This window comes from Phyllostomus hastatus, unplaced genomic scaffold, assembly GCF_019186645.2.
Source record: "Phyllostomus hastatus isolate PE091 unplaced genomic scaffold, TTU_PhHast_1.1 phas_contig_17, whole genome shotgun sequence".
Classification (NCBI taxonomy): Eukaryota; Metazoa; Chordata; class Mammalia; order Chiroptera; family Phyllostomidae; genus Phyllostomus; species Phyllostomus hastatus.
Genome location: NW_025333664.1, coordinates 27690982 through 27715853, shown reverse-complemented (window position 1 = coordinate 27715853; position 24872 = coordinate 27690982).

Below are 24872 nucleotides of genomic sequence, written 5' to 3'. Positions count from 1 at the left end.
TCCCAAAATATGTTACAACATGGATGAGCATTGAAGACATCATGCTAAGTGAAATAAATCAGCCATGGAAGGACAAATACTACATGATTTCACCTACATGAGGTGTCTAAAGTAGTCAAACCCATAGAAGGAGAAAGTAGAATGATAGTTGCTGGGGAAGGCGTAGGACAATGAAAGTTGCTGTTCAATAGGTGTGGAGTTTCTGCCATGCAAGATCATAATATTCCAGAGATCTTCTGTACAACACATGCATATCATTCCCAGTACTGTACTTAAAATATTAAGAGGCTTGATTTAATGCTGTGGGATTTTTTAAACCATAAAAATGTATGGGTAGTTACATAAACATAAATGCATTTCTTTTAAAGTCGTCATAAAAATACCCTGTCTAATCAAGGAAACATAGATAGGCCTCTATCTTTAAACTGTAGAGATTATGCATCATTTTTGGGATACTTGAAGGCACCATAAGGTTTCAAATGTTCACCCTAAATAGAACTTATTGGAAATTTTCTTAGGATTAGTGGTATTAGGCTATCATATTTGAGTTTGTTTCAGGTGCACAATTGTTGAGTAGGCAGGGAAATTAAGCATTTGACTCTTATCTTGATATTTCAATGGGGGTGGGTTTAAAGTTATTTAGATAGCTGGAAATGTAATCATACTAATGAATAGCTACACTCAAATTCAGTTGGACATAACCATAGTGGAAATGAATGTTCATTCTAGAAGATCTACTTCTGTGTGCAGTACCAGTCCAGTTACCTGCAGGCTCCTGGTGACAGACTCTTGTTAGACTGACCATGGAAGTTGTCACTGGATTGTCTGGTAAAGCCATGAAAAAATATTCAGATTTTGTTTGAACGCAGATTTTATCAAGCTATAATTTAAAATCTATAATGGTTTTACAATCCTAGTATAGGAGTGATAGGAATGTTGGACTCTGCCAAGTTTAAAGTTTATTATGCCCAGGCAGAAGATATTTATAATTATTAAGAGCCAAAAAAATGGCAAAAATCTAAACTAGAGATCAACTACCCAGTTTGGAGTTGTAGACTTCTACATATATTATGAATCCGGTGGTGTCTTGGACTAACACCAGTCCCTGTTATAATTGTGAGTTAATTGACATAGCAACTATAAATAAAGGTTAAAGCATCCATTTGTGTCTACAATAAAATTCCAGTCAAACCCTTGACTAAAATTCTTATCCTTAATATCTTCTAGGACACTGGAGAGGCAACCATCAGAATTATATGGTATGATATAATATTTTATATAGTTCCAAATACTATGCTTGGCCTGAATCTTGAATAGAATAGAGCTTAAATTTACTAGGGATTCTTTTCCTCACTGATTTGATATCTCTTAATTTCAATAATGTTTAGAACATAGTATAAAATATGAAATGTTTTAAAGTATTTGCCAAAGTCAAAATCATAGTGTTAATATAATTTTATTAAAAGTATATACTAGTTCAGTGTTTTATAGTTTGTAATATTTAAGAATATTTAGCTTATCTGAATGCAGAAAATGTCCAGTTTTAAAATTTGTAGTTCAATAATCATTTAATTTTTTTAAGTTTATATATAAAATTGGATTGTTTAAGAGTATATATCCTAGAAACTTTTAATTTTAAATTTATAGGATTTAAAATGGTTAGATGCTCAGAGAGTTGAAATACGTAGAAGTGAAATAAAGAATCTGAATATTTAAATGCAGTGAAAATGTTTAAGATGTTATAATGAATTTGTTTGTGGTAACAATATTATTCAAAGGTCCATTAAAAGTAATCACTAAACCCTGTTAGGTAACCTGTTTTTTAAGCTAAACACAAAATAAATTATAGACAAACAAGATTCTTAAAGTTTAATATTATCAAACTCAACATTACTTGGCTAAACACAAAATAAACTTCCAAATGATCTTTTCTGTATATAAAAATTATATACAATCCAATTTTATATAATTTGGTTGGTTGGAGCATCATCCCATGCACTGAAAGATCACAGGTTCAATTCCTGGGCAAGGCACATACTTAGGTTGTGGGGTTGGTCCTCAATTGGGGTGCACGTGGAAGGCAATTGATGGATGTCTTTCTCTCTCTCTTCTTTTTCTCTCTCCCCTTTCTCTCTCAAATTGATAAGTGTATCCTTGGGTAAAGATTAAAAAAATTATGCTTAAGAATTTTCAAAACCTCATATATGCCATAGCTTATTTTGGAGACAATGAAATGGAAACAAAACATTTTATTAAAGAGCAAAACTGAGAAAAGATGACTTTCATTTCTTGATGTTCAATGAATCCCATCCCCACCAACATTGTTTCATTAGTAACATTTAGACATATTGAATATGGGTAATGAAGTTTGTGTTTTAACAATTGACTATTTCAGATTGTAGCTTTTATTTCTCATGTTTATATCTTAGTCCTTTGGGATTTATATGGTGTTTTTCTTACTCTACTGTGATTTCATTGTTATAGTTTCCAATGCCATGTATTTGAAGGTATACAAGGCAAGACTTAGCTTATGCCTTACTCAGATAAACAACTAGCTCAACTCCTTTTTACTGAAATATATAAAACTATCAGATTTTGAAGTGCAAGAAGAATCTGAATAGAGGTTCTACATTAAAGGATCCTTGCTAAAAAGATAGAGTTAAAAATGTATTTAAATATCAAAAGCAATTATTGGTAGCTCCTGATTTATTATCAGGCATATTCACATCTATCCTATTTGTAAGCAACTCAGCCAAACTGTAATTAATTTAGGGGTGGCCAATGTCCTACCCAAACCCTGTATTGACTGGAGACAATTTGATCAGGTAGGAGTACCTATTAACTCTCCTTATTAGTTTTTTCCTTGGAGGTCAGCATATCAGGAAAGGGGGTTATACATTTGATACACTCTTTCTAAGCCAGCAGTTGGACAGTAAGTTGAAAAATTCATTGCAACAGAGACTCATGCAGACACAAGGATACATACATAGTTGGAATCATACATTATGTAGCCTTTCTGATTGGCTTATTTTACTTAGTAATGTGCAATAAAGATTCTTCCATGTCTGTTGATGGCTTGATAGATCATCAATAGATCCTGAATAATATTCCATTGTCTGGACGTTCTACAGTTTATTTATTCATTCAGCTACCAAAGAACATCTTGGTTTTCTCCAACTTTTGGCATTTATGAATAAAGCTAATATAAGCATCCACATGCAATTTTTTTTTAGTTGAACATACTTTTCATCTCCGTTGGGTCAATAACAAAGAACACAATTACTGGATTAGCATAAGAGATGTTCAGTTTTCTAAGAAACTGCCAAACTGTCTTGCAAAGTAGCTGCACCATTCTTCATTCCCATCAGGAATGAATAGGAATGCCTGTTGCCCCACATCCTTGCCAGCATTTGGTGCTGTTAATGTTTTGGATTTTGGCCATTCTAATAGGGTTTTTTGCCCGTTTAAAAATAAGGTTATTATTTTTTTATTGTTGAGTTTTAAAATTGTTTGTACATTTTGGATATCAGTTCTTTATCAGAGAGTTTTTTAGCCAATAATTTCTCTTGACAGTGTCTTTAGCAAAGTAGAAGAATTTGAATTTTAATGATGTCTAGCTTATCAGTTCTTTCTTTCATGAATCATTCTTTAGGTTTTGTAAAAAGGCATTGCCATACTTAAGGTACCTCCTATTTTTTCTTCTAGGAGTTTTATAGTTTTGTATTTTGCATTTAAGTCTGTGATCCATTTTGAGTTTGTGTGAAGGGTGCAAGGTCTGTTTTGATTCTCTTTTGTTGCATGTGCATGTCCAGTCGTTCTAGCACCATTTGTTGAAAAGACTGTCTTTGTTCCATTGTATTATCTTAACTCCTTTGTCAAAGAGCAGTTGACTATATTTGTGTGGAACTATTTCTGGATTCTATTTGATTCCATTGATTTACTTTTCTAATCTTTCACCAACATCATACTATCTTGATTAGTGTAGCTTTATAGTAAGTCTTGAAGTCTGATAGTGTCTGTCCCCCAGCTTTGTTCCTCTCCACCAATATTGTGCTGGCTATGCTGGGTATTTGCCTCTCCATATAAACTTTCAAACCAATGTAGCAATATCCACAAAATTAACCTGCTGGAATTTTGATTGGGAGTGCATTGAATAAGTTGAGAACTGACATCTTGAAAATATTAAGGCTTTTTTTAAATGAACATGGAATATCTCTCCACTTATTTAGTTCTTTTTAATTTTATTCATCAGAGTTTTGTAGTTTGCCTTATGTAAATCTTGTACATATTTTGTCAGATTTACATGTAAATATTTCATTTTTTGAAGTGTGCTAAAGTAAATGCTTCTGTGTTTTTAATTTCAAATTTTACTTTTTCATTGCTGGTATATAGGAAAGCAATTGACTTTTGTATATTAACCTTGTATCCTGCAATCTTGCTCTAATTAATTAGTAATTCCAGAAATTTTTTGTCATTTTTTTCTGATTTTCTATATAGATGATTATGTTATCTCTGAACAACAGTTTTGTTCATTCCTCCCAAATTGAATACCTTTTATTTTCTGTTCTCATCTTATTGCATTTGTTAGAACTTCCAGTATTATATCAAAAAGGAGTGGAGAGCTGAGGGCATTCTCCCTTGGACTTAAGGAAAATCTTTGGGTTTCTCATCATTAAGTATAATGTTAGCTGTAGGGTTTTGTATATATTCTTTACTAAGTTTATAAAGTTGTACTCTGTTGCTAGTTTACTGAAAGTTTTTTTTATCATGAATGAGAATTGGATTTTTTCAAATGCTTTTTCAGCATCTATTGATCATATGATTTTTCTTTTTAACCTATTGATGTGAGGGATTATATTAATTGATTCTCAGTTGAACCAGCCTCATGTACCCAGGATTAATCACACTTGGTTGTGGTATATAGTTTGTAAAAACACATTGTTGGACTTGATTTACAGATATTTTCTTGAGAATTTTGCATCTTTATTCATAAAAGATATTAGCCTGTAAGTTTCTTTTTTTCTCTTATCCCTTTTCTTATTTTTGGAATTAAAGAAATGCTGGTCTCATAGAATTAGTTAGGAAGTATTTTCTCTGCCTTTATCCTCTGAAAAAGTTTGTAGAGAATTGGTATAATTTCTTCCTTAAATGTTTGGTAGAATTCACCAGTGAATTCTGGTGCTGGTGTTTGGAAAGGTTTTGAATTATTGGTTTAATTTCTTTAGTAGATACAAGCTTGTCCAGACTGTCTGATTCCTTGTATGAGTTTTGGCAGATTATATCATTAACAAAATTGGTTCATTTCATTCAGGTTATCAAATATATGGGCATAGTGTTCATAAAATTCCTTTATTATGTTAATATCCATGGAATCTATAATAATGTTCCTTTTTTCATTTTTGATATTCGTGATTATGTCTTCACTCCTTTTTTTTCTTAGCCTTGTAGTTTCAATTTTATTGCTCTTTTGTAAAATTAAGTGTTTCCATTGTTTTTCTCTTTTACTCTTTCAATTTCATTGGTTTTTTTTGTTCTAATTCTTCTTATTTATTTTCTTATGCTTACTTTGGATTTAATTTTCTTTTTTTCTAATTTCTTTTCTTTTTAAAAAGATTTTATTTATTTATAAACAGGCATGTGCCCTGACTGGGAATTGAACCTGCAACCCTTTGGTTTGCAGTCTGGCATTCAATCAACTGAGCCATACCAGCCAGGTGCTGGTGTTTGGAAAGGTTTTAAATTACTGGTTTAAAGGGCTCTAATTTCTTAATTTTGTTTTTATTTTTATTGAATTCAAAATATTTTTAAAATTTCATTTGAGATGCCTTATCTTTGTTACTTAAAAGTATAGTGTTGAGGAGGAAAAATGGCGACTTTACTCTAGGCAGCGTGTTTCTCGGCTTCTGTGAAGAGGAGGGAAACTCACACCTCGGTGGAGAAACTGAGCAAGTGGCCTAGGTTACTGAAACATTTTTGAAAACAGGACATCAAAAATTACAGCAGTCATTGAAAAACCAGATGGTAAGGAGACTGCTTCAGGACAAAAGGGACCCAGGGATCTGCACGGGGACCAGGGAGATTGCAGTCCCCAAGCCCCGTGCTCCTGGGTCTGCCTCAGAGGAGTCGCTGCTCCCTCCCCCGAATACAGGGGTTGAGCAACACCAGGGGAGACCTTGTTGCTTGAAGGCACAGAGAGGCCAGTTGGACTGGAGAAAAAATCACCCAGGGTCTGTGAGCACCCACCCAGAGCCGTGGGAGAAGTGAGTGCCGCTGGCCGGCACAACCAGGGGTGGCCTGGAACTGCGCCCACACCCCTAGCCCACACCCCTAGCCCGGTGGGAGTGTGGATCGGTGGAAAACGCAGGCATCCCAGCCCCGATCCAGGAAAGGGCACGGGCATTCTCAGGTTTCTGGAGCCTGCAGCACTGAACAGTGGAAGCGCGCACCCCATTGGGAATTCCGACTCTCGTGCTGTGAACCTGGAAGGGACGCGGCATTTAGTGCATTCCTAGAGCCCGAAACTCAAAAATTTGGTGGATGGGCACACCCTTTTATGAGCACCAGAGATGGCGCAGTGAATCCCAAAACATTGCGGGTGCTTCCTGAGATCATAGAGCTGGAACCCTGAGGGGACCCTGGAGCCCGGAGCCCGGGAGAATGAGGCAGTGAGCTCCGGAGAGCAAGTGTGCTCCGGAGTGCCCAGGGTCCTGTAGGAGGAAGTCAGATTGGCCCTGGGGATAGAACCTGAGAGACTTCCTGAGACTTGGCTGGGAAGAGTGATAAGCATTTCAAAGGTCCCTCAGCCAGCTGAAGCCAGAAAGATCAGAAAAACTGGTCTGGCCAGTTAGAAACCAACAAAAGGTTTTTTTGTTTTGTTTTGTTTTTTTTGTTTTGTTTTATTTTTGTGGCTGTTGTTGGTTGATTGATTTTATCTTGTGTTTTAAGTGACATTTTATTTTTCAATTCTTACTATTTTTATATCTCTCAATCTCTTATGTTTCTCTTCCATTCATCCTAGTATTATTCCTTCCACTCCAAATTTCGCTCTCCTGCACTCTATCTTCTGCTTTTTTTTTCCTTTTTCTTTTGATCTTGCAAGTTACTGTAAATTTGTATTATCTTTTTCTCACTTTTCCGACGTTTTTTTATTTTAATAGTATTTTGATATTCTTTTTCTTTCTGTATAATCTTCTTTGCTTGGCTGGTTATACTGTCATTTGATAGGTTCCCCCTGGTATATCAGTCACAGTGTGTTGATAATTTACTATCCTTCCTCTGTGTTCCATTAATACACCTCCCAAGGTTCTATACTCCTTATTCTTGTTATCTAGATCTCATCGATTCTGCCACAAGACTGTTGCTTTACTATTACTGTTAATAAGACCTAGTTCATACAATTGTAAATACTACTCAATACCCCTACCTGATCTCAGCCCACTTTGCAATTTCCTGAACTATACTATTGTGGGGGTTGTCTCTATTCTTTTACACACTACTCCTATTTACTACTCTTTATTCCAACCCTACCTTAGAATCTGACCTCCCACAGCCTCACAGCTTTCTAGTTCCAACTAAAAATCCTTTCGTCCCCAATAAGAGTCTTACCTTCTTTCCATCCTTTCTAAAGCGTGGATAGTGGGGTGGAGGATCACAGTTAACACTATAAGGAGCCAAAGGATAACCCATCTCTTCTCTACTGGCTGCTAATGTAAATATCATAGTATAACTGTCTTGCTGTCTTAAACCATTTTGCCTTACTCCTCCAACTGATCCCAAAAAAGAGTAGGGGGAAGCTGTGAACACCAGGATACATGAAGGAGACTGCACCACTGAATCTCACAAGTATTCTACCACAGAAATTCACACCATAATTACAGGGAACCAGAACAGATCAATTTAAAGAACAGAGACTAACAAGAAGAAACCCACGAACAATGAGAAAACAAAAAACAATCCCCAATTGAAGGGAAAGGAGGAAGCCTCAGGAAAAATGCTAAATGAAATAGAGGCAACACAACTATCAGACAGTGAGTTCAAAACAATGATTATCAGGAAGTTCAATGAACTCACAATGAGCTATCAGAAACTAGAGGGAAGCTACAACAATCTCACTGCAAACTATATAAACATGAAAAAGGAAATAGAAACCCTCAACAAAGGGCAAGAGGAAATGAAGAATGCCATTTTTGAACTGAGGAACACAGTAGAAGGAATGAAAAGCAGGATCGATGAAGCAGAAGATGGGATCAGCGAGCTAGAGGACAAAATAGAAAACAACACCCAAAAAGAGCAAGAAAAGGAAAAGAGGCTCAGAAAGAATGAAGAGGGATTAAGAGAAATGCAAGACAACATGAAACGTAATAATATCTGTATAATAGGGATACCAGAAGGAGAAGAAGAAGAGCAAGGGATCGAAAACCTAGTTGAAAAAGTAATGAAGGAAAACTTCCCTAATTTGATGAGAGAAAAAGTCACACAAATCCAGGAAACACAGAGAATCCCAATCAAAAGGAACCCAAAGAGGCCCACCTCAAGACACATCATAATTAAAATGGCAAAATTTCAAGACAAAGAGAGAATCTTAAAGGCTGCAAGGGAGAAACAGGAAGTAACATACAAAGGAGCCCCAATAAGGCTAACAGCTGAATTCTCAATGGGAACGCTTCAAGCCAGAAGAGAATGGCAAGAAATACTCTAAGTAATGAGAACCAGAGGTCTGCAACCAAGGCTACTTTATCCAGCAAGGCTCTCAATCAAGACAGAAGGCCAAATAAGAAGCTTCCCAGACAAAAGAAGTCTAAAACAATACACCTCCACCAAACCAGCTCTGCAAGAGATTCTAAAGGGACTGCTTTAAGGAAGGGAAGGAAAAGAGAGAAAGAGGAACACATGTACATAAATGGCAATGAATAAGTACCTATCAATAATAACCTTAAATGTAAATACTTCAATCAAAAGACAGAATAGCTGAATGGATAAGAAAACATGACCCACATATATGCTGCCTACAAGAGACACACCTCAGGATAAAAGGCGTGCAGAGGCTGAAAGTGAAGGGCTGGAAACAAATCTTCCAAGCAAATGGACAGGAAAAAAGCTGGGGTAGCAATACTTGTATCAGACAAAATAGACTTCCAAAAAAGGGCCATAAAGAGAGACCCAGAAGGTCACTTCATAATACTCAAGGGAAGAATCCACCAAGAAGACATAAATATTGTAAATATATATGAAACCAACATAGGAGCACCCAAATACATAAAGAAGATCTTAGAGGACTTCAAGAAAGATATGGACAGCAACACAATTATAGTGGGGGATTTTAACACCCCACTATCAAAAATGGACAGATCTTCCAAACAAAATATCAACAAAGATATTGTGGCATTGAACAATACCCTTGATGAAATGGACTTTACTGATATATACATAACCCTCTATCCCAAAGAAGCTAAACACACTTTCTTTTCAAATGTACACAGAACATTTTCAAAGATTGACCACATGATAGGACACAAAACAAGCCTCAAGAATTTCAAGAAAATTGAAATCATACCAAGCATTTTCTCAGACCACAAGGGACTGAAGCTAGAAACCAACCCCAAGGAAAAAAACCCAAAACACCCCAAATCATGGAGTTTAAATAGCATGCTATTAAACAATGAATGGGTCAAGAATGATATTAGGGAAGAAATCAAAAGGTTTCTGGAAACAAATGAAAACGAACTCACTACAACCCAAAACTTATGGGACACAGCCAAGGCAGTCCTGAGAGGGAAGTTCATAGCAATACAGGCCCACCTAAAAAAGTTAGAAACATTCCAAACAAACAACCTAACCCTACTTCTACAAGAACTCAAGGAACAACAACAAAGAGAGCCCAGAGCAAGCAGAAGGAAGGAAATAACCAAGATCAGAGCAGAATTAAATGACATAGAGACTAAAAGCACAATTCGAAAGATCAATGAATCCAAGAGCTGCTTCTTTGAAAAGATAAACAAAATCAACAAGCCTTTAAGCAGACTCATCAAGAAAAAAAGAGAGAAGACCCAAATAAACACAATCAGAAATGAAAGAGGAGAGATTACAACAGATACCACAGAAATACAAAGGATTATAAGAAATTACTACAAAGAATTGTATGCCAAGAAATTTGAAACCTAGATGAAATGGACAAATTTCTAGAAAAATATAATCTTCCAAAACTCAATGGAAAAGAAGCAGAAAGCCTGAACAGACCAATAACAGCAAAAGAATTTGAAGCAGTAATCAAAAAACTCCCAACACACAAAAGCCCTGGGCCAGATGGTTTCAGAGGAGAATTCTACAAAGCATTTAAGGAAGAGCTAACCCCTATCCTTCACAGACTATTCCAAAAAATCCAAAAAGATGGGAGTCTCCCAAACTCTTTTTATGAGGCCAACATCATCCTAATTCCAAAACCAGATGAAGACACAACAAAAAAAGAAAACTTGAGGCCAATATCACTGATGAACATTGACGCTAAAATCCTCAAGAAAATACTGGCAAACCGCATCCAACAATACGTTAAAAACATCATACACCATGACCAGGTGGGATTCATTCCAGGGATGCAAGGATGGTACAATATTGACAAATCAGTAAATGTAATACATCACATAAACAAAAGCAAAGACAAAAACCATATGATCATATCAATAGGTGAAGAAAAAGCATTTGATAAGGTACAGCACCCATTTATGATAAAAACACTCAGCAAAGTGGAAATAGAGGGAGCATTCCTCAACATAATAAAGGCCATATATGAGAGACCTACAGCGAACAGCATTCTCAATGGGCAAAAATTAAAATCTTTTCCACTAAGATCAGGAACAAGACAAGGCTGCCCATTTTCACCACTTCTATTCAATATAGTACTGGAAGTTTTAGCCACAGCAATCAGACAGGAAAAAGAAATAAAAGGCATCCAAATCAGAAAGGAGGAAACAAAACTGTCACTGTTTGCAGATGACATGATAGTGTACATAGAAAATTCTATAGACTCCACAAAAAAACTGCTTGACCTAATAAATGAATTTGGCAAAACAGCGGGATACAAAGTCAATATCCAGAACTCAAAGGCATTTCTGTACACCAACAATGAAACAGCAGAAGCAGAGATCAAGGAAAAAATCCCATTTGAAATTGCAAAAGGAAAAATAAGATATCTAGGAATAAACCTAACCAAAGAGGTAAAAGACCTGTATTCAGAAAACTACATAACACTGAGGAAAGAAATTAAGGAAGACACAAACAAGTGGAAACATATACCGTGTTCATGGATTGGAAGAATTAATATCATCAAAATGTCCATACTACCCAAAGCAATTTACACATTCAATGCAATTCCTATTAAAGTACCGATGGCATATTTCACAGACATAGAACAAACACTTCAAAAATTTATATGGAATCATAAACGACCTCGAATAGCTGCTGCAATTTTGAGAAAGAAGAGTAAAGTAGGAGGGATCACAATACCCAACACTAAACTATACTACAAGGCCACTGTAATCAAAACAGCCTGGTACTGGCATAAAAACAGGCACATAGACCAATGGAACAGAACAGAGAGCCCAGAAATAAACCCAAGTCTCTATGGTCAATTAATATTTGACAAAGGAGGCAGCAACATAAAATGGAGTAAAAACAGCCTCTTCAACAAATGGTGTTGGGAGAACTGGACAGCCATGTGCAAAAAAAATGAAACTCGAGCACCAACTTACACCATATACAAAAATAAATTCAAGGTGGATAAAAGACTTAAATATAAAATGTGACACCATTAAAGTCCTAGAGGAGAACGTAGGTAGGAAAATCTCAGATATTTCATGCAGAAACTTTTTTACTGACTTGTCCCCTAGAGCAAGGGACATAAAGGAAAGAATAAACAAATGGGACCTCATCAAAATTAAAAGCTTCTGCACAGCTAAAGAAAACAGTATTAAAATTAAAAGAACCAACTGTATGGGAAAACATATTTGCCAATGATACCTCAGACAAGGGTTTAGTCTCCAAAATATATAAAGAATTTAAACGACTGCACTCTAAGAAGACAAGTAACCCAATTAAAAAATGGGCAAAGGTCTTCAACAGACACTTCTCCAAGGAGGACATACAGAAAATCCAAAGACACATGAAACGATGTTCAATATTGCTAGCTATCAGAGAGATGCAAATTAAAACCACAATGAGATACCACTTCACACCAGTCAGAATGGCCATCATAAACAAAGCAACAAACAACAAGTGTTGGAGAGGTTGTGGAGAAAAGGGGTCCCTAGTGCACTGTTGGTGGGACTGCAGACTGGTACAACCACTATGGAAAGCAGTATGGAACCTCCTCAGAAAACTAAAAATGGATCTGCCTTTTGACCCAGCAATTCCACTGCTGGGTCTCTATCCTAAGAACACTAAACACCAATCCAAAAGAACCTATGCATCCCAATGTTCATAGCAGCACAATTTACGATAGCTAGATGCTGGAAGCAACCAAGATGCCCATCAGTAAATGAATGGATCAAAAAACTATGGTACATTTACACAATGGAATTCTATGCAGCAGAAAGAAAGAAGGAGCTCCTACCCTTTGCAACAGCTTGGATGGAGCTGGAAAGCATTATGCTAAGTGAAACAAGCCAGGCAGTGAAAGACAAATACCATATGATCTCACCTTTAACAGGAACCTAAACAACAAAACAAAGAAACAAGCAAAATATAACCAAAGACACTGAAATAGAGGACGGGCTGACAGTGACCACAGGGGAGAGAAGAGGGAATTTCAGGGGACAATGGGAAGGGTCCACGGGAACAAACTTAAAGGACACATGGACAAAAACTAGGGGGAGAGTGGTAATGGGAGTGAAGTGGGGAGGTTGGGAGGGGGTGCTGGATTGGGAGTAAAAGGGAGAAAACTGTACTTGAACAATGATTAAAATAAAATAAAATAAATTTAAAAAACGTATAGTGTTAAATCTCCATGCTCTTTGGTATTTTCTAGTTATCTTTCTATTATTGATTTCTAGTTTAATTTCATTGTTGTCTGAGAGCAGACATTGTATGATTTAAAATAGTTAAGGTGTGTTTTGTCTACCTTGGTGAATGTTCTATGTGGGCTTGAAAAAAATGTGTGTTCTGCTGTTATTGGATGAAGTTGTCTATAGATGTCACTTATATACAGTTGATTGAAGTGTTGTTGAGTTAAACTATGTTTTTTGTGACTTTCTGTCTGCTGGATCCCTCCAATTCTGACCAAGGGGTGTTGAAGTGTCCAACTATAATAGTGGATTCATCTATAACTCTTTGCCGCCCTAGTAGATTTTTGCCTCACGTAGTTTGATACTCTGTTGTTAGGTGCATTAGTATTGAGAAGTATTGTTATGTTTTCTTTGAGAATTGACCCCTTTATCATTATGCAATGCCCTTATTTATTCCTGATGACTTTCTTTGCTCCGAGGTAAGTTCTCTTTGAAATTAGTATTTTAAATTAATGTTTTCTTTTAAAAGTAAGCATGACATATTTTTCTCTACTCAGTTATTTTTAATCTATGTGTGTATTTATATTTAAAGTGAGTTTCTTATAGATAACATATAGTTCAATATTATGATTCACTCTGACAATCTCTTTTAATTGGTGTATTTAGACCATTGACATTCAAAGTGATTATTGATATAGTTGTATTAATGTCTATTATATTCATTACTGTTTTCTATTTGTTGCTCCTGTTCATTGTTCCTATTCTTATCTTCTACTCTTTTTGTCTTTTGTGGGTTAACTGAACATTTTATGTTTCTGTTTCTCTCCTTTTTATGATATAAATTATACTTGTTTTATTACATTTTTAGTGATTGCCTTAGAGTTGTTTTTTTTTTATAAATTTTCAACTATCTAAATCCCCTTTCAAATAATCACTACATTGGTAGTATGAATTGTTCATAATACCAGAATAATTCTAATTCCTTCCTTTCATACCTTGCATCATTGTCACCAATCATTTCACTTACATGTAAGCATACATAATTATATTTATATCTATCTGTGCACAGTATATATGTAAGCCTACATAATAGAATACACTGTTGGTATTATTATTTTGACAAACATCTGTTATATCAAGAATAAGGAAGATAAAAGTTTTAATTTTACTTTCACTTACTCCTTTTTTGATGCTCTTCCTTATTTTACATGGATCTGAATTCTTTTCTATATTATTTTACTACTCTAAAAAACTTTCTTAAGCCCTGGCTGGTGCAGCTCAGTGGATTGAGCGTGGGCTGCGAACCAAAGCATTGCAGGTTCAATTCCCAGTCAGGGCACATGCCTGGGTTGCAGGCCATGGCCCCCAGCAACCACACATTGATGTTTTTCTCTCTCTTTCTCCCCCCCCTTCCCTCTAAAAATAAATAAATAAAATCTTTAAAAAAGAATGTCTTCCTTTAAAAAAATAAAGAAAGAACTTTCACTTTTTTTGCAAGGCCACTATACTGTCAACAAATTTCATCAGTTTCTGTTTGTCTGAGAATGTCTTTATTTCTCCTTCAACTTGGAAGAATAATTTTACAGGGCACAAAATTCTAGATTGGCTTTTTTCCCCTGTCTCAATACTTTAAACATTTTACTCCAGTATTTTTTTTTTTTTGCTTACTTGATTTCTGAGGAGTTAGATCAATTTCTTATATTGTTCCTCTGTAGGGAAGGTGTTTTACCCCCTTCTTGATTCTTTGTGGATTTTTTCCTTTATTTTTGATTTTCTGTTTGAAAATGATTTGCTTACATATAGTTTTGGTTTTTTGTTTTTGTCTTGTTATTGTTTTGGTATTTGTTCTATTTGGTGTCCTCTGAGCTTTCTAGATCTGTGGTTTGGTGTCTGACATTAATTTGGGAAATTTTCAGTCATTATTTTAAATATGTCTTCTGTTCCTTATTCTCTCTTCTGGTATTCCCATTCTTCATATGTTATGCATTTTTTTTTAGCTATCTCACGGTTCTTGGATATTCTGTTATGTTTTTCCAATCTTTGTTCTCTTTTGGATTTTCTAGGATTTTATTTATATATCTTCTACCCCAGGGACTGTTTTCTCAGTTGTGTCCAGTCTACTAATAAGCCCATTAAAGCCATTCTTCATTTCAGTTAGTGTGGTTTATTGCTAATATATCTTCTTGGTTTTTAGTATTCTGCCTCTCTACTTACATTGCCCATCTGTGGTTGCATTCTGTCTGCTTTATCCATTAGAGTCCTTAGCATATTAATCATAGTTTTTAAAATTCCTGGTCTGATAATTCCAACTTACCTGCCATGTTTGGTTATGATGCTTGCTCTGTCTCTTTCAAATGTGTTTTTTGCCTTTTGGTATGCTGTGTAATTTTTTTCTTGATAGCGAGACATGATGTATAAGGTAAAAGGAACTCATATGAATAGGACTTTAGTAATGTGGTGGTGAGCTATAGGGGCAGGGGAGAGTTGTATAGTTCTGTGATTAGGTCTCAGGCTTTTAGTGAGCCTATGCCTCTGGACAGTGGACTTGACAAATTTTTTTTATTTTTTTCTGTCCCATAGATAGGATAAGTTGGCTAAAGTGAGATGGAGTTGGGTATTTTTCTTCCTACAGGTTAGATTCTGATATACTTTATCATGTTAGGCTCTGGTTAGCTAGTTTCTCCAAAGGGCAGTCTTTTTAGGAAGAGTAGACTGTTTCAATGCATTTCAAAATAGGGCCTGTTCTACTCTTCCTGGTAGAAGCAGGAGGAGAATTTTCATTGATATTTACTGTGGGAATCTGGTCAGACTCCTGGAGTTGTATTTTACAATATTGTCCCCTCTACCTACTCCCTCCATGACTGGGTCTCTCCAGAATTTTTAACTATCAAAACTGTATACACAGAAGCTCCAGCAATTTGTCAGTTAAAGTTCAGGTTTTTCTATTTTGTACTTGATCTTGAAGTGACATTTGTGTTCTGGTAAGTTATGGACACTATATGCACCTGGCTTTAGGTTTGGGAGCAGAGATTTGCCCTATATCCACCTCCCTTTAGAGATCCATGAAGAGTTTTTGACTTTTCAGTCTGTTTCACTTTTTACTTCTTATTAGGATGGAATGGAAATTTCCAATCTCCTTATTTGTAGAAATGGAAACTGGAAATGTCACCAGTGAATTAAATTTTTTTTATTTTGAAATAATTTAGACATGTAGAGATTATAAAAGGATTAGAGTCCTATGTGTCATTCACCCAGTTTCTGCAATAGTTACATTTCACTGTGAATTTTTACCAAATGATTAAGGAAAAGACAATAGAAATATTACATAAGCTTCCAGAGTTGAAAAAGAGTTATCACATCCCAGCTTTCTTTGTGAGGGTAGCATCATCTTGATACCAAAATCTGATAAGGAAAACAAATGCATGTAGGGGCACCTATAAGTAAATCTCTTTGATTCCAAACATCCTAAACAAAATATCAAAAAATTGATAGTCATTGATTTATGGAAACAAAACATGTTATAACCAACTTGGGTTCACATCAATAAATAATGCAAGAGTAGTTTAAGATTTTAAAGTCAATGGGGGAAAAGGCAGAAAAATGTACTTGAGCAACAAAAAAAATTAAAAAGAAGGAAAAATAAAATAAAATAAAAAATAAAATCTATTTTCAAATTATGACAGTAACAAACATGAACATATCTGTAATTATGCCCTAATGATGAGCTATGTATTAATAATAAGCTTTGCTATAAATAGTGAAGATATTAATTTTTTACAAATATATATTTATATATAAATATATGTTTTATTATATATCATTTACAAATATATATCTTTATATATGTAAAGATATATATTTATTATACAATAAAGATTGTAAAATAAAATAATAAAATCAATTGATGTAATCCATATTAACAGATGAAAGGGAAAATTATATGATCATGTAATAAGGAAATATATGATTAAATTTAAATACATATATAAAAATTCTTAGTAAGCCAGGAATGAAAAGGAACTTTCTTATTCTGATAAACTGTATGTCTAAAAAACCAATAGCAAGCATGCTGTGATGAGCTGTTGAAAGCTTTCCCTGTGAGCTCAGGAACACTGGAAAATCTTGTATTTTATAATCTAATAGTACTACCTCAAGAAGACATGTCTATTTTGAGGTAGTTGGGCACTTTTCTTTATGGAAGATCCAAAAAGTCAATGGGCAGTATTCAAAAGTAGGCCTGCCAACAGGAGTTTCCTATGAAGAAATCCATTGTCTTTTAAAGGAAAGGGTTTGACCAAAAAAACGCAATGACCTAATTCAACTATTTTAAGTGGCTTAATTGTATGTTTTGTTCTATTTGGATTGGATGGTAACTATGAAATTAAAGATGATGCATTTTGTTAATGTTGAAATCTGGCTGGACTATGATTAATGAGATGCCTCATATTCTAGTCACATTGATTGCCTTAATCATTGTCCATCTCTTTTTTTATGTGTTAATTACAACACAAATCTGTGTACTTTTCAATAGACTGCCATTTTCTACACAAGGGAGTTAAACTTAACTTAGATTAATTGTTAAGAAAATTGACTTTAGGGAACCCTCTGATACTTACCATCCATCTTCATGGATTTGTATCATTGAGCAAAGTGATTAAAAAGTCTAATTTTCTATTCCACATTAAGGTAAAATCTAGAAAAAGTTTTGCATACCCAAGGGCAATAGTGAATTTTCCCACATTTTATGATTATTCTAGTTCCCCCTTGTCTATTTAATTGTATCATAATAATGTAATTTTTATATTTGAGATTTTAGAGGTCAGCAATCAACTTTTTCCTCAATTCTTTGTAAATAAGCTCTGTGTGAATAAAGCACACTATTTTAGGAGGTCCATTCCTCTGTTGAATAGCTAATGTTGGGAAATTATTCCTTTTATTTCTCATTAGAGGCAAATATATTCTTTGTGGGCAGAGCACCATGTCTAATTCATTGATTATTCAGACTTTCCTTTTTTCCCCCTTGTCACATTCTTTTACTTACCACCTTCAGCACTCTAATTTGATTCTACATGTTGTATTTCATTTTCTTGTTTACTTATTTCATTTATTTTAGCAATCCCTATCTCTAATAAGATAATGGTATTTCAGACAGGTAGGCATAATCAAAGACTGTCTCAGGTAGTAAGACATACGGTACATACACTGGAGAACACTGGTGCATTAGGATCCTCTGAAAATGATCTTTTCTAGATACTGACCACTGACCTCAGACCTTCATATTTGATATTTCTCTTCTAAGAATCTTCATACATAAAATGATATGAAAGATTACCTTTCCCCTCATAGTTTTGCAGGATGACATCAATGCAATAATCTGTTACTAACAAAAGTTTTAGTTCCATGAAGGCAAGGATGACTGTCTTTTTATACTATCGGGATGGAACCTAGTGCCAAGCTTGACATATAGCTAGAACTCCACATATTTGCGTGGAATGGATTAATGAGGTCCTTCTCTAAAACACTCACACCAGCACACCAGAAGGTTTTCACCAATACTAGATATGCTAGGCATGGTCACATGTCAAATAATCCCATCCTCTATCAATTTTCCTCTCCTTTTCACCCACTAGTAAGTCTCAGCAAGACTTCTTGGTTGAAGTGGTTAGTAAGAGGCCAGGAGGTGATGTAAGAAACTGTCTCCCCATCATTTATTGATGTTCCACCTCCTTCCCCTGGTTCTAGGTTGATTCTTGGCCCTTTAATGTATTTCTCAGTGCAAGAAGGACAACTGGCACAGGTTCTGGGCAATGACCGATGATGATTGCTTTATGGTGCTTATTATGACCTGGCTTTAAAATATCCTGCTTTTGGGAAAACCTACAATTTGTCAGTTTTCAGCTTTCAGATGATTTGTGCAAATCATTGATTGATTTAATATTAAAAATGAGAGTTTCTATCAAGTCATTGGCCATGATGACAATAAAGCCAAGACTTATGTGTACCAAGGTGTAAAATTCCCTCTGTAAATCAAGCAGCAAGGGGAAAGGAATTTAAAAAACTTTATTTTTTGTGTTATAAACATTTTCTCAAGTAATATAACTGTCAAGTCAAGAGATTAATATTCCTATGTAAAATAGAATAGCAACAGGTATAATGATTTCTGTTACTCTAACCACAGAGGAATAATATAAAATATTTTAATTGCTAATGAAATTTGATTCAGAGTCTAACAAAGACTGTAGGCCGGGCCCAAATATCTCTGCTTTTATAATTCATACCAATGGCAAGTTTACCATGAGATTCAAAAATTTAAATAGGTCAAATTACAGAAAATTTTTTTTCTTTTCTTAGCTTTCCAAAATGTCAATTTGGGTGCTCTAAAATCATACTAGAGTAAATATATGAATATGATGCATTTTAAAGACATTTGTTCCATAGAACTGAAAGAGGTCCATACATATCTATGTAGATCATCTAGACCATGCATAAGTATGTATATGTGTGTGTATAACTTATTTAAATATACAGGGTGGGCGAAAGTAGGTTTATAGTTGTGAGTAGATGGAACAGAGTTTATTCTTGTATTATTATTTATTAATTATTGTATTATTTTCTGTATAAGCAACTGTAAACCTACTTTGGTTTAGCAGTGTTGGAACAGACATGATGAATTTGTTTATTCTGTCCTTTGCTCACTTTGTGAAATATAGATTCTCATACTGAAGAGGATGCTTATCTGCCATGCTTCATTTTATATCAGTCACCATTTCTAGTGGCAAACCACAGAACCTACTCTGGGCAGTTTAAACAGAAATGGGATTTATAAAAGGATATTTGATAGCTCAGAGAACTTTCAAGAGATTGGGATGGTCAGTGATAGAAGAAGCTCCATATTCAGGAAAAATACACAAGAACTGTGGGAGTTGCTGAAGCAAAAAGAACCCACTACTGAGACACAGAAGCCAGCAACTTACAACCATGATGCTGGAGGATGATGCCAGGAGCTTCCCCAAGGGAACTGACTTTTCCATCCTTCCTAAAAGATGGATTGTCATTTCTCACATTGCCCTCTTATAAACTGAAATCTCACAGAAGTGCATCTGTTTGGTGAAGCTGGTTCCACTGTGCCAGTGCTGCAGAAGCAGCTGGTAAGGCACATTCTTCACTCACAGTGCGCAAGGCGATCAATGTGAGACTGGGCAGTCACACATGGGAAGTATTTGCTCTGCCATTGCTCTTTCACACTATCAATATCAGGGTCTTTGCTGAGCACTAGGCTATATTCTATTGGTTTGAAATCAGTGGAGGAGAGTGCTACAAAGTCAATGTGGGTACAATAAAGTTGATGTCATGGTCTTAGTACTTATAGCCCTTTAAAAAATTAGTCAGCTCATTTAGTGAGTTTACAAAGCAGTGGAAGAAGAAAAGCACATTATTGATGACAGATGAAAATCTATTCCCTTGTCTGAAAAAAAGTATCTGAGACACTTAATTTCTTTTATGATCACTTTTGAGATCTCATCTAAATTAAAACATAAAAGAAAAATAAAAAATTAAGAGGAAGAAATTGACAATACAAGAAAATTATAGTAGGAAATTTAAGAATATCAACACTAATAGAAAAGAGTAGAATTAAGATAATTTGTCTAACACAGGTATTCAAACTGGCTTTAAGAAAAACCAAAACAATAATAAAAATACAGAAAAGTTGAAACAAAAAAAAAGGATAAACCATACACCATGATGTATCATATTAAAATCAGAAAAAATTTATAAAAGTGCTTTTTGAGACAAAAACTTTGCAAAAATTAAGGAGGGACATTTCACATTGGCAAAACTTTCCATCATAAGGAATTGTAAAAATTATTAATTGTATTTGTGTAACAACATGGCCTTAGAGTTAAAAGAAAAAAATAAGCATATTCACAATGATAGTGGATATTTCAACAGCTGTCTTTCAATATCTGATAGGATAACCATAAAAAATCAGCAAACATGAAGAAAATTTAAAAAACATTATCAGCCAATTTGACCTGGTATAATGTCTTGCAAATTTATTTATTGCAAGTGGTAATATTTGTAAATTTATTTGTAGTTTTAAATGAATGTTTTGAAAAAGAAAGAAAAATCAGTGAACTTAGAATCCACTTTAAAAATTAGCAAAATTTATCAGAAAGAAAGTAGAAGGAAGTAAGAGCAGAATTTAATGAATTAAGAAATATACAATAGAGAATATAAAAATCCAAAGCTAATACTTTAGAATGTTTAATAAATTGATAGACCTGTTACAAAGTTAAGAAAGAAAAAAGAGAAAGGCACAAATAATAATTGTCAAGAAAAAGGAGAAATCATTGCAGATACTTTGGATAATAAAATAAGTAAATAGTTATATATATATTTGAATCACATGGAATGAAAAAAATCTGAGATAAAAACTTAAAATTTAGATAAAAGTAAATGGAAAAAGAACTGATTCCTCAGCTATTAAAGACATTGGCTATATTTTAAATTATGTAATATGTAAATTTGTTCACAAGGAAACTCCAATCCAATGGTTTCCCCAGAGAATTTTATTAATAATTAAAATGAATTAAAAACCACACAAATAATGCCACATATACCTAATTATTTCAAAGAAAAGAATGTTCCCCAAATCAGTGATTTACTTTATTCAATCAGCATAATTTTGTATGAAACTAGCAGGTCACAAAAGAATATATAACAAATTAATACATTTAAATAGTCACACACAGAGCTAAATATGTGAGCCATAATGTTAGAGATTCATAATGTTTAGGTGACAAAACTATAGAGAAAAGCAAGGAAGTGGTTTCCATCAGTGGCAGGAAGGATAGTGGGTTCCTGGGGAGAGGTAGTGAGTATGATAGGGCTTGAAGGGGTCTTTTAAGGAACTGGCTATGTTTATTGCTCAAAAACTACATATTTTAGTTACATATCTTAATTTTGTGCACTTTTTTCAAAGTATATTTAACATAGCAAAAGAAAGTATTAAGTACCAGAAGAAAATATAATTTAGTGATTTTTACTATCTTAAAGTAGAGGAAAATACAAATAATAAATATAGACCATAAATGAATGCCTGGTGAATTGAACTATATGAACAACACTGAGCAAAATAAAATATAATAGCAACAACAACATATTTTATAGAAGGAAAACTATAACCACTGTTAATGGATAAATATAGAGACAGAGGAAGGTAGTTTCAATATATTCTACATCACCCAACTTATGTCCTTTAATATCAAGTTTTCAAGAGGGAGAACTGCTTTGGTTGGAGTAAGACCACACCCTCTCTTGCTGCAAGCCTCCCTCAGCAAAGGTTAAGAGAAAGCTCATAAACTCCATCTGCCCTTGGCAAGACCCTCACCCACTGTAGCCTTGAACACTTCTAGTGTTTCCTCTATTTTCTTTCCTGAGACCATCAAGACTGATTCCACCAGGATTTTTGACTCTGTTTCTGTCACTCACATCAAGAAGTTCAGGTCACAGCAGATTGAAGACAGCCATTTTTTTATACTCTGCTTAGTAAGAGATGAGGTACATTCCCCCCTTCCTTCAATTTCCCTCTTCCTAAGGCAGGCCCTTTTACTGCTTTGGCTGATAATGCTTACATGGTAGAAGTAAAGCTGTGTCAGTTTCCAGGCCCTGACCTTAAAGGACTAGCAACTTCTACTTCATGTTTCCTGGAACATTTGGTTTGGAGCCCTGAGCTACTATGTAAGGTGACCACAACCATTCTATAGAGGCCACTTGAAGAAGACCTGAGACTACATAGAGGAGAGTGCCCAGCTGAGCTTTATAAGCAACTCCCCTGGCATGTGAGTGAAGGTGAGTGAAGTTTTGGACCAGTGAGACCAAACCAGCCATGGCTGAACACCAGTTTACCTTGGTTGAGTGCACGTGGAGCAGCAGAATCACCCAGCTAAGCTCTGACCCACACAATCATGAGTTGTAATAACAAAATGGTTGTTTTAACCAACTAAATTTGGGGGAAGTTTGTTATACATTAATAGTGTTCTAATATATATTTACCCTCTAATCTGTACTTTTTTTCCTTTTCATAGTTGTAGGATGTACAATCTCTAATAATTCTTTGACAACCACTAGGTCATAAAATTTATTAGTATTCCCATTTTAAAAATCTCACTCCCTTCCTATACTAGGTAAATTCCATGGACAAGTATAACAAGCTTGTGTACATCAATTCCTGACCTCTCTTGCTTCATTATTTAAGATCATAATTTGTGCTAAATTCATTTCTCCCCATTCTATATACCTGGACCTATGCAGAAGAATAGTGGGGGTAAAAGTCCTATGAAGCTGAACTGATGGACTTTTCTTCAAGTTCATGACCACCAACTTCTTTATTTTGCTCAGCAGTTATTATGTATTTTCTTAGTCACTGTCTCACTCATCCACGTTTCTACGTAGCACTTTTCCTTTATTCTCAAGCTCTAGACCCACTTTCAGCTGACAAGTGTTGCTTCCTGTTTCCTTGAAAAATAGAAGTAATCAGGTGCAATATTGCAGAATATCCTGCCCCACAAATGCCCATTTATCAATAATTGTACCTTTTTACCTATCTATTAGTAATATTTTCTGTCTGCACAACCAAAATTGATATTTCTAATTATATTTATGTAGATCGTAGCCTCTTTCAACCTCTAAAAGTAAAACCCCAGCTTTTCTTCCATCTCTCTTCTGCACCTTCAGTTTTCCCTTTTTACTGGGTACTCCATGTAAAAATCTTATATGCTCACACCCTGTATCCCATCTTATATCCATATTCAATTTGTATATCCATAATATATTTTATTTTAGCATTTTCATTGCTACCACTATAGCCCCATACACCATAATCTCTTGCCTGAATTTTATAATAAACTCTTGATCAGTCTCCTTGTTCTATCCTTGCTCCAGTAATTTATGCTCAATACAGCAGATAGAGTGGTCCTGCTAAAAAATAAGACCATGACAACCTGAATGAATAAACAAATAACAAACCAGAAGATGACTAACTATTCTTCACACATAACAAGCTTCTAAACACTGCAAGGAAAAAGTGAACTAACAGTAAACAGTTGCAAATAATTTGAATAGAAGTTAAGAATGACCATTCAATATGAAAGATGTTCACCTAGTTAGGGTTACTAAGCAATCCCATTGCTTTTCTAGCAGGTTGTCAAAAATAAAACTGGTAATATCCGAGACTAATAGAAAATCTATATACTCTTTTGGGAAGAAAGTTCAGTTTAGTATATAAGTTAGACTATACTCAACTCAGGAACTGTTTGAGATAGAAACTATTATTATTGACACTTCATAGATGAGAAAATCTAGATTCAGAGGAATTCAGTAATTTGCCTTCTGTCATACAGAATATAAATAGGAAACACCAGCATTAAAACCAAGCATTTTGTCCATATATTTAATTACTTTTTATTCTAACTTTATACAGGAAGGTACCGATGTTCTGGTGTTAATGAAATTTGTTTAAAGTTAAACAGGCAGGGATTTGAACTCAGGCAGTTGGATTCCAGAAATTGTTTTCTTAATTTTTGGCAATCTAGTAGTGGGAGAATTTTCACCCAGTCCTGCCAAGTCACAGTCATGTAATACAAAGTACACAAAGGTGTATAAGCATTAATTTACTTAAATTCTATAAATTAAGTTTTATGTGTAAAGTGTGTAGTTGATGCAATATATATGTAGTATTTGAGTATAAAAGTAGATCCCACCCATCAGATGAGAGTGTTCAATTTTGTTTATCTTTGGGGAAACAAGTAAGGGAGCATTCCTGACCAGAAAGCAACAGAATATATGAGCTCAGCCGGGCCAAGACAGTGCTATATT